Raw genomic sequence first — 13,370 nt, 5'->3', positions numbered from 1 at the left:
GTTGCTTCTTTTGATGTACAGAAGCTTTTTAGTTTAATGAGGTCCCATTTGTTGATTCTTAACCTTGTTTCCCAGGCAGTTGATGTCCGGTTTAGAAAATCCTTTCCTACACCTGTATCTTATAGGGTTTTGCCAATGTTTTCTTCTAACAGTTTCAGAGTTTCAGGCTTCACATTTAGGTCTTTGATTCATTTGGAGTTGGCTTTGTGCAAGGTGAAATATAGGGGTTTGTTTCATTCTTCTACAGGTGGAGATCGTGATTTGCCAGCACCACTTGCTGAACATGCTGTCTTTCCTCCAGTAAATGTTCTTGGCCCCTTTGTCAAATATCAGGTGGATGAAATTGCATGTACTCATATTAGGGTCTTCAATTGTGTTCCACTGATCTATTTTTATGCCAGTACCATCTTGTTTTTATGATTATAGCTCTCTAATACAGTTTAATATCTGGTATTGTAATCCCCCCAGTACTTCTTTTAGTGCTCAGGGTTGTTTTAGCTATCCAAGGACTTTTGTGCTTCCATATGAATCTTAGGATGGTTTTTTCCAATTCTGTGAAAAATGTCATTGGGATTTTGATTGGCATTGCATTGAATCTATAAACGGCTTTTGGTAGGATGGTCATTTTCACAATATCAATTCATGAGCATGGGAGGTCCTTCCATCTTCTCATGTCTTCCTCAATCTCTCTCTTTAAGGAATTAAAATTTCCTTTGTAGAGGTCTTTGATATCTTTGGTCAGTTTTTTTCTGAGCTATTTTATTTTCTTTGCAGCTATTGTAAAGGGGAATGTTTCCATGTACTCTTTCTCTGATTGCTTATTATTGGTATATAGAAAGTCTACAGACTTTTGTAGATTAATTTTTGTAACCTGCCACTTTACTGAAAGTGTTAATAATTTCTAGGAGTTTTCTCATGGTATTTTTGGTATCTCTTAGATATGATATCATATCATCTGCAAAAAAGGATAATTTTATCTCTTCTTTTCCAATTATTACTCCTTTAATTTCCTTCTCTTGTCTTATTGCTCTTGCAAGAGTTTCAAGCACCATGTTAAAGAGAAGTGGAAATAGTGGGCAGCCTTGTCTGGTTCCTGATTTCAATGGGAATGCTTCCAGTTTTTCTCCATTTAGAATGATGTTGGCTGTGGGTTTGTTGTATATGGCTTTAATTATGTTGAGGTATGTTCCCTCGAGTCCAATTCCCTCTAGGATTTTGAACATAAAAGCACGTTGAATTTTGTCAAAGGCCTTCTCTGCATCTATTGAGATGACCATGTGCTTCTTGTCTTTGTGCTCATTTATCTGATTTATGACGTTTATTGACTTACGTATATTGAACCATCCCTGCATCTCTGGAATAAATCCAACTTGATCATGGTGAATGATCTTTTTGATGTATGTCTGTATGCAGTTTGCAAGAATTTTGTTGAGAATTTTTGTATCTATTTTCAATGAAGATATGGTCTATAGTTTTCTTTTTTGGTTGTACCTTTACCTGGCTTTGGTATTAGAGCAATGCTGGCTTCATAGAATGAATTTGGAAGTTCTCCCTCCATTTCTATCTTTTTGGACAACTTACGTAGTGTTGGATGTAGATCCTCTTTAAATGCCTGGTAGAATTCTACTGTAAATACATCTGATTGTGGGCTTTTTTTAGTCGGGAGGTTTTGTGTTACTGTTCAATTTCCTTATGTGTTACGAGTCTGTTTAAGCTGTTAATCTCTTCTTGGTTTAGCTTTGTGGTTCCCATGTTTTTAGGTACCCATCCATTTCTGTTAGGTTTTCAAAGTTAGTAGTATATATGTTTTTAAAGTATTCCCTTATAATGTTCTGGATCTCTTTGGTGTCTTTGTGATGTTTCCCTTTTCTTCTCTGATTTTGTTGATTTGAGGTGCTCTTTCTTTCTTTTGGTTAACTGTGCTAGAGGTTTATCAATCTCGTTTATCTTCTCAAAGAATTAGCTCTTGGATTCATTGATTCTTTGTATTGTTTTTTTATTTCTATTTCATTCATTTCTACTCTGATTTTTGTTATTTCTTCTTGTCTGCTGGGTTTGTGTTTCATTTGCTGTTGCTTTTCAAGTGTCTTGAGATACAATGTTAAGTCATTTATTTATGATCTTTCTGATTTTTTAATGTAGGCACTAAGAGCTATAAACTTCTCTCTAAGAACTGCTTTCAGTGTGTCCTAGAGGTTTTGTTGTGTTTTATTGTCCTTTTTGTTTAGTTCCAGGAATAATTTTATTTTTTTCGTAATTTCTCCTTTGACCCATTCATCATTCAGGAGTGTGTTGTTTAATCTCCATGTGTTCATGTGGTTACTGGGGATTGTTTCGCTGTTGATTTTAAGCTTTTTTGCATTGTGGTCTGATAGAATAGCATGGAATTATTTCAATCTTTTTGTATTTGTTGAGGTTTGCTTTGTGCCCCAGTACATGGTCGATTGTGGAGAAGGTTCCATGGGGTGCTGAGTAGAAATATGTCCTTTGGTGCTTGGGTGGAATACTTGGTAGATGTCTGTTAAGTCCATTTGATATATGGTATTGTTTAATTCAGATATCTCTCTGTTAACTCTGTGTCCTGTTGACCTATCTAATAGAGACAGTGGGGTATTGAAGTCCCATAGTATTAATGAGTAAGATTAATCTGGGTCTTAAAGTCCTGTAGTATTATTTTTATGAAGTTGGGTGCACCAGAGTTTGGTGAATATATGTTAATGATTGTAATATCTTCTTGGTTTATTGTTCCTTTATCTCTTCTGATTAGTTTTATTTTAAAGTCTGCTTTATCAGATATTAGAGTTGCAATACCTGCTTTCTTCTTAGTATCATTTACTTGGTATATTTTTTTTCCATCCTTTCACCTTAAGGTAGTGCCTGTCCTTGAAAGTGAGATGAGTTTCTTGCAGACAACAAAAAGATGTTTTTTTTTAAAAAAATCCATTCAACTAGTCTGTATCTTTTGACTGAAGAGTTCGGGCCATTGATATTTAAAGTTATTAATAAAAGATGTGTATTGAATCCTATCATTTTTATTTTTGTTCACATTCTTGATACAGCTGTGCATTTCCACAGTTATAACTTCATTGAATTTATTTCCATCACCCCTTGTGTATAGTCATTCCTTTCTTCAGCTCTTTGTATTGCTTTAAGAACTGTCTGAAGGGCTGGTTTTGTGGACATGAATTCCTTCAGCCTATTTATGTCACAGAAGATTTTTCTTTTGCCTTCAACTATGATAGACATTTTGGCTGGGTATAGTAGTCTGGGTGGGCATCTGTGGTCATTTAGAGCTGGGAATACTTTGGTCCAGGCTCTTCTGGCTTTCATAGCTTGCACTGAAAAGTCAGCTGTAATCCTGATGGGTTTTCCTTTGTATGTGATTTGTTGTTTTTCTTTTGCAGCTTTCAGTATTGCCTCTTTTTTCTGAACATTTAGTGTTTTTACTATGATGTGCTGTGGAGAGTTTCTTTTCTGGTCCTATTTGGTGTTTTATATGCTTCTTGTATTTGTATGGGCATGTCTTTTATTAATTTGGGGAAATTTTCTTCTACAATACTTTTGAAGGCGCTGGCATTTTTCCTGGGTGAGTCCCATGGCACCCACTGCACCTTGAATTGCCCAGACTCATTCACCCACCTAGCTTCCCCATTCCATCTCTCCTCCTAGGCTGGGTACAGGTCCATTTCTTGGCATGGCACCTCAGACCCCAGATTAAACTCTTGGCCCAGAATCCCCACTGATTACTGATCCTTTGCATCCAGACCAACCCTGTTCCTCCCTGTGGTCCCCAGGAGTCCTCCTGGCCTTGTCCCGTCCCCACCTATTTTGCATCCCTGGGCAGCACAGCCTCCAGCTTCCTGATACCAACATATTAATTGTTCTTTTGAGTTCCATGTCCTGCATTATCTCTAGGGGGTTCTCACTGTACTCCTCTAGAGGACTATTGGTATTTGGTGGGCATATATATTATTTTGGTTTTTCATGTTATTATTTTTTCTTTGTGACTTTGACATCCAAATTTTCTTTGTAGTTTCTGATTCTTGTGTGAGACTCAAGCCTTCCTTTGTTGAGTTTAGATCTGCTTCTTTTTGTAAACTTTATGTGCCTTTGTGGTTTACTTGTTGGGCATGAAAAGCTGGTTGGTCTAGGCTTCGGGTTCTCTCTTTTGGTTTTATATTGGAGTGGCCTAATTTCTTTATTCTTCAGGAGTTCCCACAGAGGCCCAAGTGAGATGAGGCTCAGATGATATCCGGCTTTCTCCTAAGGTATGGGTCCCTCCAGGAAAGATGCTGCCCTCAAGAATTTTGGGGCTGGGCTGGCCTGGGAGAGGGGCCCAGGATAGATGCTGGTCTCAGGGACCTGGTGCCTATGCCACCCAGGGAAGTAAAGGGAAGTGAGGTCAGGACCAGGCCTAGAGTGTTCTTGGGGGCCTGTGGAGAGGAACTGGGTTGGTCCCTATGCAAAAGATCAGGAAGCTGTGGCAGCTCTGTGCTGAGAGGTTAGCCCTGGTATCTGCATGCCCAGGCAAAAAATGGGCCTGTACCCAGCCTAGGAGGAGAGACTGGATGGGGGGAGCTGGGAGGGTGAACGAGGCTGGGAGAGTCAAGGTGTGCTGGGGCACTGGACTTACCCAGGGAAGGTGCTGGTACCAGGATACTGGATGCTGTGCAGCCCAGGAAGCAAAGTGATATGAGGGTGGGACCTGGTCCAGAGGGCTCCTGGGGACCAGGAAAGGTGCCGTCACCAGGCCACCCAGAGGCTGTGCAGCCCAGGGAAGTAAAAATTGTCCTGAATAATTTAATCTTTCTTTCAGGATTTGATTATTTGTAGTCCACAGTCTGGCTTCTGAAAGACTCTAGGTAATGGATTTTTAAAATTTATTATTTATTCTTTTAAATTTTATGTGTGTGAGTATATTGCTTGCATGTGTGTAAGTGCACCCACATCATGCAATGCCCACAGTGGTCAGAAGAGGGTGTTGGAGCCTCTGGAACTGGAGTTATGGATGGTTGTTAGCTGCCTTGTGAGTAATGAGAATCAAACCTGGGTCCTCTGCAAGAGCAGGCAGTGCTCTTAACTGCTGGACCATCTCTCCAGCTCCTGATAATGGATTTTTTTCAAATTAGGAAAGAAAGACTAAGTAAAAAATATATTTTCTTATTGATTTTCATTACTTGTATGTAAGATTTAAAACAGACCTCATTTTTTCCAGCTTTTTAGTTGACACATTCAAACCTACAAAGAAGTCTAAATAATAGCACAATATACACCACACACCTTTCGTCCAGATTCTGTAATCACTACCATTTACCACAGTTTTTCCTCTATCTTTCTTCCTGTTTCTCCACAGCCCCTGGAAAAAATCTACTTGAAAATAAATTGCAAACATCATAACAGTAAACACTGGATACACTAATATTCACTTTCCAAGAAGAGGCCTTTTAGTGTATAATCACAAGACCACTATTGCACTTAAGGAAAATTTATAGAGGATAAACACTTTAACAAAAAATTCATTTTCGCAATTTCTCCAATTCACGATCTTGGTAGTTTTTGCCAATAGCTTAGCAGAGAATTTCTCAGCAAGTCTAAATTGGCTCCATTGAATGGGAAACCAACATCAGCCACTGAATCCTGGTGACTCCGTGTTTCTACCGGGACGGTTTGCTGAACCTGGGAGCTTCTAGCATTTGCTTCACAGGTGCATAGATGGTCCCTGGCTTGGTTCTTCCCTGCCACTGTGTGTACCATCATCCATGGGAAGGGTGCTCTATGCTGGTTTACTGGCCAGTCACTTAGAACTCATCTATTTCCCATCTAAATTGTAAGCTGCTGAGGGTTGCAGGGATGCACACATCTCTACTAGTGCCTTGATTTAATCTTCCACTATAAGTTCATACTAAGTACCACATATTCTATGTTTGTGAGCTTTGTGGATTGTACAGCTCAGAAAAGCTTTCCTACACACAATTCCATCAGGGTTCAGACAGTGCCTTTGTTTTCTATTTCTCTTTAGCGTTATGTAAAACATATATCCATCCCCTTTTTCCTCTACAGTGGAGTATTTGATGAACCAAGAACAATTTTCACTTAAAATGTCATACAGTCTACATTTGTCTGTTTGCGTCTTCATGAATATAACTTCTCTTGTCTCCTCATATGTTGGATAAACACATCTATAAACTTGACAAGATTAACTTTAAACTTCATGACAGTTAACACTGCAGAGATAACATACAGCTGGTGTGACAGATGGGAGATACAGAGTATAAAGTTGTTTTTCTATGTGCTGGGGAAGGTGTGAGCCAGAAGAATTGCTGTTGAGAAATGGACTCTTTTGTGCCTTTTAGCTAATACGCAATCTGTTGGATGACATTTTAGCACTGTGTCTACTGTGTCACAAAACTATTTTGCCAATTATTTTTAGTTTCTTTTAATTATCCTTCAATAATTTACTAAGATGAGGAGTTACAAAAATCTTATTTTTTGAATTTTTTCTTTACATTTATTATTATAATTTTTTTTTTTGTCTTTTTGAAACAGGGTCTCCCTGTAGTCCTAGTTGGCCTGGAACTTACTATGGAGATGAGGCTGACCACCATTCCATAGAAATTTGCCTGCTTCTGCCGCCTGAGTGCTGAGACTAAAGGCATGCCGCCATGCCTGGTCATCATTGTAAATTCTTTTATGTGTAAGTCTGAAATTCCTCTCCCTTACCCCCTTTTTACGCAGTACTACAGGTTAATAAATTTGAAAAACCAATTGTTGCAGCTTGTGGTTGTTTGGATGAGTCACATCCCCCATAAGCTCACAAATTTGATGCTTGCTGTACAGTACCCAGGGGGTATTGCAGTTTGCGGATGTCAAGGTGGTGTAGCCTTGTTAGAGGAATGTCACTGGGGCCCATAGCTTGGTCCAGTGTTCAGTTGTTCTGTTTCCTGGGAGTGAAGATGTGAGCACTCAGATTTCTGCTATGGCCACTTTTGCCATAATGCCTTCTCACCACCATGGACTCTTATTCCTCTGGAACCATAAGCTCGAATTAACTCTTTCTTTCTTGATCATGTTGTTTCAACACCAGAGTAGAAAAGTAATACAGGGCTAAAGAGGTGGTTCAGTGGTTAAGAGCACTTGCTGTTCTGTAAGATGAGCTAAGTTGGATTTCCAGCACCCATATCAGGGTGCCTGTAACTCCAGATCCAAGGGATACAAACACACACACACACACACACACACACACACACACACACACACACACGAGAAAACAACTGAAAAAATGTTAATTGTATCATAGCTTTAAGTATCAATGCTCTGATTACCTTAAGTGGTCAATTGCATCAAAGCTGATTCTTTTGATATTTGACATGAATCACATCATATATGGTCTCTGGAAATCTCCCTTTCCAGTACAGTCTCACGTTATCTATGGGGACATTCTAAGTCCCCCAATGGATGCCTGAACCTCCAGGTGATATGTACTATGTTTTTTATTCTTTAATGCCAATTGGACAGTCACATTTCAACATGAGTTTTAGAGGGAATATCCTACATTAGAGGCATGTTAAGCAGCTGCTGGCATCACTACTTTTGTGTTTGAGGCCACTATGATGGAAATATGGGTCACTTGTAAACTAACACTATGAATCTGTGACAGCTGCCCCATAACCAAAATGGCTTCAAAGTTACTAAACAGTGGGTAGTGTATACAGCATGGATATGTTGTAGAGCAGGGTGATTCAGGTCCCAAGCAAGGGGAAAAGCAATGTGAGAGTTTATCATCCTACTAAGCATGGTACAGACTTCAAAGCTTATGGAATGCTGATGACTACTTGTAATGGAAAGAAAAGCAATGGTTAAGAGGAGATGGCTGTTTTCATACTCTTAAAAAAATATACACTTTTGCTGAATTTTTGTGCATTTTATACAATATATCTTAATTGTTAACTAGACTCCTTCTCTGAACTGCACCCCATTACCCTCTCACTAGATTTCCTGTATTCTGTCATACATGCTGTCACCTGAGTTCTCTTAGGGTTGCTTGCTCCTGGCATGGGTACACAAACCACATAGGACATCTTTATCTGAATTTTTCATAGTTTATATTCTGGGAAGGGGGAATAGAGTAACTTACAAAGGCAAACACTCAGCACTCCATACCAAGGTGAATGCCCTGTGTCCCATTCTGTTCTGTGGCTCAGAGGCCCGCAGTTCAAGATTGCTTCCACGTCCCTTCTACAGTCACTGTTAGCTTTCATCCATGCCTTGTGGGCACTCAGTCTCACCCCAGGTTGGTAAATACCCCCTCTCGTGTTCATGTGGGCAAGACACCAGGGCCATTCCTTTCCACACCATGCCAGGATGCACACCGTGCGGCCTGCTGCTTCTGTCCCAAGATGGCACCCAAAAAGTCCCTCCCTCTGTGGCTAACTCTCCATAGTCAATTCTCTGCAGCAGGCTCTGCTACTCCAAGGAACCAGGCTGCTTGGGACACACTCCACCCCTTTCCTCTGCTCCTACAATCTTTCTGCCAATCCTCCACTAAGATCCTTGAGCCTCGGAAGTGGTGACAGATGTAGGGTGATCCCTCTTGTATCATGGCAAGATAGTGACTTCTGGGGCCTCCCCATTAACTGTCTTCAAGCTGTGGCCATTGATTTATCTCAGAGGTGTTTCTTCTACCATAAAGACAAATAGAAGGAAGTAGAGATATTTAAACAAACACGAATGTAAATACAAATGCCTAGAGGTTATCCCAGTAGGTATTCATTAAACTATACTCATTAAACAGTCTACTTGTAATGGCTTTCCCACTAGGGCCTGTAGCCTTCCTCAACAGAGGGGGTTGTTTTGGCCTACAGCACCAGATGTGTATGTTTCACCCCTAGAAGCAGGCCTTATGCAATTAGAAGTTTGTTAGTGGTATGTCCGTTGGTCAAGCCATTATTGCACTTGCAGGCATTGCTTGGAACGTCCACAGTGTACAGCACGTGGGGTCCATTTTTGAGTAGACTCATAGGGGATCCTTTCTTCCCCAATCATCTGCATAGCGCCTTCTGGCACTTTGAACATTATCCATCCAGTGGCATGGAGTTTTTTGGTTTAGACGCAGCTCCATCTCTTCTCCTCCTCCTGTGCTCACATCATGCAGTGTCTTCAGCAACATGCATGGCCTTACCAACCTTTCTAGTGTACAACACACATTGGTGGCAATTTTGGTGAATTTGAGGACCTCTAGGATCTCTCTCTGACCAACAGCTCATAGGGGGGCAACCCACCACTGGAACTGTAGATTTTCTTAACAGATGTATAGTTTGGGAGACTCTGTTTTAATCTGATACAACCATAAAACTCCCAAGAATCTTACAGCTATAGCCTGCCTTTGCTTCTTCAGGTATCTTTCAAATGGGTTTCACATCTGTAAAACACTTGAATGAAGGTTAACATAATATATTAAATCAATCATAGAAAAGGTCTAATACAACATGGAAAGGTTTTATCCATTCGTATTACCTGTTTTCTCCATAGATCCTTGTTAGGTACCATAGCATGGGTATGAGGCATTAGTTAGTTCTTTACTATCTTTAGTTATCCTTTTGGAGTCATGTCACACTTGGGGGATTTTACATGGAGTCTCTTTGTATTCTTTTATTCTTGATACAGTTATAGGTGTTGGCTCTAGTTGTCTGACCCTGCACTGGGCTAAGGAGGCAGGGGGTTTCTCCAGTCCCCACTGCACCTGTTGATTCCCTGAGTCAGGCAGGCCCTGAGTCTGCCTCCTTACTGTAACCACATCTGTTAGCTCTCCATTGACCATACCTGGTTGCTGGGGTAGGCCTTGGTGAGAAAAACTGCCTCCACTCCTAGTATAGCCTTTATCAGAAGAGAAATGCACCTTATTTAATCTTTGGGGATTCTTAACCACCCTGGGTCAGTTTATATCCTTTGAATGCCTTTTGTAAACTGTTCTTCTGGTTTTAAAGCCTTCCAGAAATGCCTTAGTATCAGATTTGGTTTTCTATCAATTTTTTTCTCTGGGAATTTGGGCTCAGCATAACTCTTACCATATTTGTCTTTGAGTAACCCATTAAATCTCCATACCATTTTCGAGGTCCCAGTTGAATTAAGCTTTCCTTTATATCTCTGGTGAACACATATATTGCTCTTCTCATACCCAGTTCTCTCAGTAATGCCTGTCCCTCCTTTATAATCCTGCAGCCTTTGTTAATTATCAGAGTTTCACTTGGTGATGACCATGTATCTCTAATGCCTTCCACCAGCTGCATTGGCCTAGGTTGAACAGCCTATATCAAAAGGATGGATGGGTGGTTATATAACTCAGCTGTGAAACTTCTGAAGGACTTAGACTGAAGTTATTTGCTCCCATGTCCTACACTCTCACAAGCCATGTGGCTACAGGCTCTTTGATTGCTTGCTTGTAAGTGTTCCCTAGTTTTAACAGTTCCAGTGTGAAGTATTTCCTAACTACAGCACCTTTAGCTTTTTTTTTTTTTCTTTTTGTATCAATGGTTGAATCTGAGGGGCAGCTTTAGCTACTTTTATTTTCAGGTCTTCTTCCTTTTTACTATTATTATCTGTCTTTTTCTCTGAGCCCTGGGACTCTACCCAAGTTAAAATATCCCCCCCCCCCCCTTTTTTTTTTTCTTTCTTTCTCAAGTTTTACAATCTAACCGGCAATTACTTCCTTAGCCTTTTGGCCTTTTTCTGCTTTGGGCGTACCTTTTATTATGCAAAGTGGCCATGCCTCCTCTCTGGTTTCTCTGCTTGTGTCCAAGGCCTGTAAAAATTCTTCTAACCTTTTTGGAATCTTTAACAAATCTTCATATACCCGCAATTGGGCTGTTTCCCAGATTTTAAACACTGCTGTGGCCCATGCTTCTGCGTGGCTGGCCCCTATTTTTAGTTACAGATTTTATAATCCATTGTATGCCCAAGTAACTATTGTTAACCCCATTAAACATATGGGTTTGATTGCCCTCTCCCAGGGTTCCTGCCAGCTGCTCCTGGGTTTTGAAATCTGAGCCTGGCTGACCCACTGCAGCTGCTACTGCCACCACAGTGGGAACAGTGCTGCTTCCTCAAACCCACATTCCCAAGGCTGAGGTTTCTTTATCCTGCTGATCCTACACCAATTTGTTGCCTGGGTCCCTCGCTCCTGGCATGGGTAGAAAGACCACATAGTACATCTTTATCTGAAATTGTCATAGGTTGTATCCTGGGGAGGGGGAATAGAGTAACTTACAAAGGCAAACACTCATTGCTCCATACCAAGGCGAACACCGTTCTGCTCTGTGGCTCAGCGGCCCGCCATTCCAGATTGTTTCTGTGCCCCACCCACAGTCATTGTTAGCTTTTGTCCATGTCTTGTGGGACCACAGTCTCAGCCCAAGTTGGTAAATGCCCCCTCTCGTGTCCATGTAGGCAAGACACTGGGGCCATTCCTTTCCACGCGGTGCCAGGCCATGCGTGTGCTGCTTCTGTCCCAAAATGGCACCCAAAAGCCCTTCCCTCTTTGGCTAACTCTCCACAGTCAATTCTCCACAGCAGGCCCCACCCTCGGAGGAACCAGGCTGCTTGGGACACACATGTTAAGGGCTATTGAATCAAGTTTGTGTACCCAGATGTCCCTTGGTGATAGTTAATCAACTGGAGCCTGGTCAGCCTATCCTTAAAGAAAACCAACTCTCCCTCACCCAGCAATGATCAGCTGCCAATAGTTCCTCAGCTATGTATGGTGCTTTCTGCCCATTTCCACAGCTCTATGCTAGGGTTTTGTCTGAATTTTCATGGGTCTTCTACATGTTGTCACCATTGCTATAAGTTCATATGAGCAAGTTCCCCGAAACCTGGAAGACTGTTTCCTTGTGGTCATCCACCCTCCATGACTCTTACAAGCTTTCCACCCTATTTTCCACAGTGGTCCCTGTCCCTGAGCCCCAGGTTGGTGAGGTTTGTTATAGGAGTTCTCTCTAGGGACACACATTCTTCAGTCTCTCATTCTCTACATCTTGGCCAGTTGTGGCCCTCTATGTTCATCACCCTCTGTTGCATGATGAAGCTTTGCTGATGAGAGTTGAGAGATGTATTAGTATTCTCTATACCCATGTTCCACTATTTCCTTGAGTCTTAGATGTAGAGTTTCCACTGTAGATGTGTCACTTAGGGCTAAGTGTCTCACAAGCACTTATTCTCTGTGTTTGACCAGCTATGGGTCTCTGTAGTAGCCTCCATCTTCTGTAAAAAGAAGCTTATTTTATGAATGTTGACACTAATCACCACATGAACACATGGAGATTAAACAACACACTCCTGAATGATGAATGGGTCAAAGAAGAAATTAAGAAAGAAATAAAAGTATTCTTAGAACTAAATGAAAAGGACAATACAACACATCAAAACCTCTGGACACGTTGAAAGCTGTCCTTAGAGGGAAGTTTATAGCTCTAAGTGTATTCATTAAAAAATCAGAAAGAACACAAATAAATGACCTAACACTGCAACTCAACACACTTGAAAAGCTACAACACATGAAATCCAAACCCAGCAGACAAGAAGAAATAACAAAAATCAGAGCAGAAATTAATGAAATAGAGACAAAGCAAAAAATACACAGAATCAACAAATCCAAGAGCTGGTTCTTTGAAAAAATAAACAAGATTGACAGACCCCTAGCCCAGTTAGCCAAAAGAAAGAAAGAACATCTCCAAATCAACAGATTCCGAGACAAAAGGGAAACATCACAACAAACAACAACAACAAAAAAATCCAGAACATTGTAAGGGAATACTTTAAAAAGCTATATGCTACTGAATTTGAAACCTAAAAGAAATAGAGGGGTATCCAAAAGCATGGGACCACGGAAACTAAACCAAGAAGAGATTAACAGCTTAAACAGACCCATAACACATAAGGAAATTGAAATAGTAATACAAAACCTCCTGACTAAAAAAATGCCCAGGACCAGATGGATTTACAGCAGAATTCTAGCAGACATTTAAAGAAGATCTATATCTGATCCTATTTAATTTATTCAAAAAGATAGAAATAGATGGAGAACTTCCAAATTCATTCTATGAAGCCAGCATCACTCAAATACCAAAGGCAGGTAAAATCAAAAAAGAAAACTACAGACCTATATCCTTAATGAACATAGATGTAAAAATTCCCAACAAAATTCTTGCAAACTGCTTACAGACACACATCAAAAAGGTCATCCACCATGATCAAGTCAGCTTTATTCCAGCGATGCAGGGATGGTTCAATATATGTAAGTCAATAAACGTCATAAATCATATAAATGGGCTCAAAGACAAGAACCACATGGTCATTTCAATAGATGCAGAGAAGGC

Source organism: Nannospalax galili, unplaced genomic scaffold (genome assembly GCF_000622305.1).
Source record: "Nannospalax galili isolate Female #2095 unplaced genomic scaffold, S.galili_v1.0 scaffold216, whole genome shotgun sequence".
NCBI classification, from domain to species: domain Eukaryota; kingdom Metazoa; phylum Chordata; class Mammalia; order Rodentia; family Spalacidae; genus Nannospalax; species Nannospalax galili.
Note: the sequence above shows the minus strand (reverse complement) of the source record.